This window comes from Coturnix japonica (assembly GCF_001577835.2).
Source record: "Coturnix japonica isolate 7356 chromosome 1 unlocalized genomic scaffold, Coturnix japonica 2.1 chr1random1053, whole genome shotgun sequence".
Lineage (NCBI taxonomy): Eukaryota > Metazoa > Chordata > Aves > Galliformes > Phasianidae > Coturnix > Coturnix japonica.
This window is the reverse complement of record NW_015438973.1, coordinates 2,703-8,036: the sequence shown is the minus strand read 5'-3', so window position 1 is coordinate 8,036 and position 5,334 is coordinate 2,703.

The window sequence follows — 5,334 nt, the reverse complement described above, 5'->3', positions numbered from 1 at the left end:
TGTTAGGAAACACTTCTTTACAGAAAGGGTAGTTAAGATCTGGAATAAGCTTCCTAGGGATGTGGTTGAGTCACTGTCCCTGGGTGTGTTTAAGAGCCATTTGAATGTGGTGCTAAGATATATGATTTAGCAGAGGGTTGTTAGAGTTAGGGTACTATGATTAGGTTGCGGTTGGACTTGATGATCTTTGAGGTCTTTTCCAACCTGGGTAATTCTATGATTCTTTGATTCTAAGAGAGATGATTGATCCTCTTGTACTGATGGGAATGGTTTATTCTATCTTCTTCTGTGAGCATCCTTCTCTTTAGTAACTTTGAACATGCACAGCTCAGGAAGATGTTGAAGAAAGCAATTTAATTTCTGCAATGTGTAGGATAAACATTATATCGATGGTTATCATCACTCACCTATATGTTTAATCTGAAAGGAGTATATTGTGAGTGAGCAACAATCCAATCCAGAATGAAGGAATTTTGGGGAAAACTGTATCCAAATTTTTCAAGATCCCCACAGCAAAGGCTCTGAAAATATAGGGGTTCATTTTATGTGCCTGTTAGACTCTGAAGGTCCTCAGAGGACTGCCGTTTTGTTTTGTTTTTTAATGTTACTTTTGTGTTGAGCGTCCTGCTCAATCCAGGGAACATAACTGAAGTGTGCATTTGATTTCCTTAAAGCAGTGAGATATCGTGTATCAATAGCAATCAAATATTACTAGCCAAGTTATCCCTGTAGTAAATGTTGACACAGTGAACCTTATGATAAGGGCTATTTTGGCTTCTCCAAAGCCCTTGATCTTATTTTTTTTTTTCAAGTACATCTTGAGACTTCATATAGGACTCATATCCTGCCAGAAATCATTAATTTCCTCACTATTATTTTTTTTTTATTATTATTATTATTTATTTTAATAAAAAGTATTATCAGAACCATGTATTATTGTACAATTGTTGGCATTCAGTTGCTCGGGATGCTCTGTGTATATACAGCTGTTTTTTCCCTTGCAGCAAGAATAAAAATTGAAGTGCCCAGCACTGCAGTAACTCCAATGAAAAGTTTATGGGCACCAATGAGAGGAGAAACTTATTATCTCCTCATCTTCAAGGTTTTCTTTTTACCAAGTACACACTGATATTTTTAGAATTCAACACAGATACATAGTATAACTCTCATTATTCAAGACGCTGCATACAGAGAAAAGTAATTGATTGCTGCTTACTTGTAGCTGTGACTTGGATTTTGATTAGAAAAATAAGTTAATGTGCCTAACAGAAAATAGCTACAAATGCTAAAAAACATTTGTGTAAGTTTGGTGTGTTTGACTCATACATAATGTATACTCTTTAATGATCTGCATAGCCATAGGATGACACTTTAAATTGATGAATATGATATATTCATATGTGAAACAAATTAGTTTAAGGACAGATGAAGAATATGATGCGGAATCTCGTTCACATGATCTGTAACAATTATAGAGATTATTACAACCACTGTTTAACACCTTCCAGATATCAGAAATCATTAAGTAATAGAGTTATAGGGATCTCTAAACTAGTTTTATTTCAAAAATGTATTATTCTATTTTGGCAGTTTCTTAGGAATGTACTCAAGGTGAAACATGATTAAAAAAACATTCTCAAGAGAAAAGGATTGAAATGCAGGGTGGTAAATTTGTCTTGGAGCATTTTGTTTCCAGTGCGCAGGAAGAACATGTTTTAAGTCACGGAAGTCAGGGTAAAACTGTTGATCTAAGCAAAACCTGGCCTCCAGACAGGTGTGAGGTTGAAAAGAGCTCATTTGCCTGAGGTGAACTTTGCAAAGGAGTAATTTAGTCACATCTATTACAAGAATCTGTAAAATTTTGTAATATCTGAACTCACTTCAGGCTGCAGTTATATTTAAAAGTGAGCTTGAATGAGACCTATAAATCCTAATATCTGCAATATTGCAGGTGTTCTTTGAGCTGAATATGGTTAAATTTCATGAGTTGGACTACTCCCAAAAATTACACTTCAGAAAAAAATAACTTGAAAGCAAAATTGTTCGGATGCAACACTTTCCCACTGCAAAGGCTGTGAAGAAAAGACATACCTACTAACTGGGTTCCTTACTACTCTAAATCCTTCTATTTACTATTTCATTGGCAATAACAAACTCTTCAGTCACAAGGACTTTGCTTTTTTACCTCTGTAAAGTTTCAAATAGGAAAATAAAATAAAATAAAATAAAATAAAATAAAATAAAATAAAATAAAATAAAATAAAATAAAATAAAATAAAATAAAATAAAATAAATGCATGTATGCCCCAGAGTGCCATGGCAATGGTCTACAAGTCATTTTCTACAAAAGTCATGAAAATAAGGATCACTGGCATCCTTGTTTTGTTTAGTACTTTAACCAATTCCAGTGAGTTAGTGCTTGAAAAACAGATATTTTGTATTTTAGAAGTGTGCTCTGTCAAAACATGGTTTCCTATGTTGCTTGAGAAATTTGAAGGAACATGTATTCCTTTCCCAACTAAAGCTTACAGTCTTACTGACATCCAGAGCAAATAATATGCATAGACTTGTGCAAAGAAGGATTGCCTATGCCCTGTGACACTCAAATTTAATTAACTGCCCTCAAGATGCACCAGTGGTATGTACAGAGATGTAATATGAACTTGACTTCAGATCCACATGCTTTTGGCTTACTTGATATTTAGGTACATAGTCCTTAACACTGAAAAAATAACATTTTACATAAGCAACCTGAGTTTATTTATCCTTAGGTCAGTATGCTCTGAGTGAGCTGGCTTGGGAATGCATGGTGAGAGAGACTGACTCTAAAAGAGAACTCCAGTCCATGAAGTGTCTTTCTCAGAGCTAGAATTAATGCAAAGCCTCAAACTTTCTCCCTACTACTAAGTCTCTTTAATTTAACACTTAGTACTGATGAAAACCACAATTCTGTTCAACTGAAAGAAGTAAGTAAATCTGACTTTTTCTTCTCTTTATCAACATCTATGCAGGTCAGCAAAATACTCTGAATTTTCACTGTGGAACTTTCTTGGCTATAACGGGGTTTATTTGTGATTTTATTTATTTATTTATTTTGCACCTGCTCTATGTTAGCAGACATTGGATGTATAACCTTAAACTACAAACAAGCATTTAGCATTTTGAGGCTAAATTGATAAGAAGCAGATATCTTGGATACATGTTTCTAAACTTTCCATGTTCCAAAACCAACTGAGTAGGTTATTTAGGCAGCTAGCTGCTGTTTGACTGCAATGGACATTAAGTCTTGAAATTCCTCCAAAGATCTAGCTGCTGAAATTTCTTTTTTATATTAGCTATTAATTCCATCAGAAGGAATCACATAATTATTCAAAAAAACAAAAATTGCTCAGTCTAAAACTGAGTTCAAATTCAGAAACAAAATAATAACAGAAATCACGTCTATTCTGATTCTAGAACCTTTCAGGCAAACGTTGGACAAATTCTGCCTATGGCAGGATACATTAACAGGGAGAAACTATTCTTAAATTAGAGGCTGTAAGATGAGAAACATTGTAATTTAGATGTACAGGAATGTATATTCAGAGGAAGGCTAACTTTTTTTTTTTAAAAAAAAAAAAAAAAAAAAAAAAGACAGAGAAATGGATTGCTTCCATCATTCTAACTTTTACAGTGAAACCGTGGCTTATCCGTAATGAAGGCTGATCTCACATTTTTGTTATAGCTTCACAGAGAACTTGTAAGTCATTTTAGATCTGTTGTAAAGTCAATCTCATTATTTTACATAGTTGCTGAAATAATCCTCTAAATTTGTAAATTACCCCAAAAAAACTCACAATAAAATTTCAACTTTAACAATATAAAGTATTTAATTTCCTGGAAGTTTCAAGAGCTTCTGCCACTTCCTAAGATTCTTGCCCATGACACTCTTAAAATAAATACCTTGTCTTTCTGCAGAAAATTATTATTTTCCCCAATCTTCTAAGACTTTCAATCCAGGCAGCAATATGTTGATTCCAAGTTTGTTACACAGCTAATTCAGATAGTTTAAGAAAAAGTATATGAAGGTATGACCTGTGTACAAGTTAAACCCTCAAAAAAAGTTTCTCTTCCAGACACAGAGTGGACTGAACTGCTCCACAGTTCAGGACTGTACCCTGTAGTTGTGGCTGTGAGTAGTTATTTTAACTACTCTGCTTGATACACAAGGTTCTGCTTTGTGTAGATGCTCTTTACCCATACACGCCCTTGAGACTGATTCTCTGTAGGATGCAAAGGAGGAGGGCTGCAGTTGTGAGACAAAACTGCAGGAGTTCATTTCTAAGGGGCTATGCCCTTTCAGAGCGTAGCTGCAGTTGAGGTCATGCCTTCTTCCCCTCTATTATAGCGCCTTATGATTACAAGAGGAGGTGGTGGTTTGCTTCTGGCACATTATGTTACAGAGTCAGGAGAAAATAAGAGCTGCAAACAGTATGAAAAGAGAGCACAAATTGGTCTGAAAACTGATTATGTGTGATCTGAGTCTTCATAGTATTTGTCACACTGAGTTCCTTGTAAAAGTGCTGGGTACCTACAGGAGCACTTGCTCTTGCTCCCAAAGGGAGTTCTGCATTCTGTACCCAGTGTCACACTGCTGCAGTATCACTGCTAATAACAGCTTCAAAATAGCAATGGCTATATCAAAGCACAAAGGTGGCTGAAGTACGCTGAAGTACATATACTCGAATTACGTATTGACTGGTACAGAAAAAGGTTAGAAAATAGCAAGTGGTTTTACCCATAGATAAAGCTGGTTCTACAACACTGTCCAGACTACAAATTTGAGAGATTTTTTTAATCTGACCGTAGAATGACCAGAAGATCAGAGTAAAAGGTAAATTTTTCTTCTGCTGATCTATGCTTAAGAGTAAATCCTTTATTCAAACTGCTTCCAAGAGGGGTAGAAATTGTAAACAGTAAACCTGTCTCTAGGCTTCTTTTTACTGTTTCTCTTTCTTTCTTTCTTTCTTTCTTTCTTTCTTTCTTTCTTTCTTTCTTTCTTTCTTTCTTTCTTTCTTTCTTTCTTTCTTTCTTTCTTTCTTTCTTTCCTTCTTTTTTATTCCATTCTTTCTTTCCTTTCTTTATTCCTTTGTCTTTTTTTAACATTCTGGACAATAATGTTATTAATGATGTTCCCAGCTATTTAGTCAGAAATTCCCCAGGAAGTTCAGGTGAAGGTCTGTCCCGTTAAGTGCTGCTTTGGTGCCATGGGACTCCATGTTCAGGGGGTTCTTTTTTCACAATTTTGTAACCTCCTTATCTCAAGCTGACACTGCACACTGCTCATCGTGATCT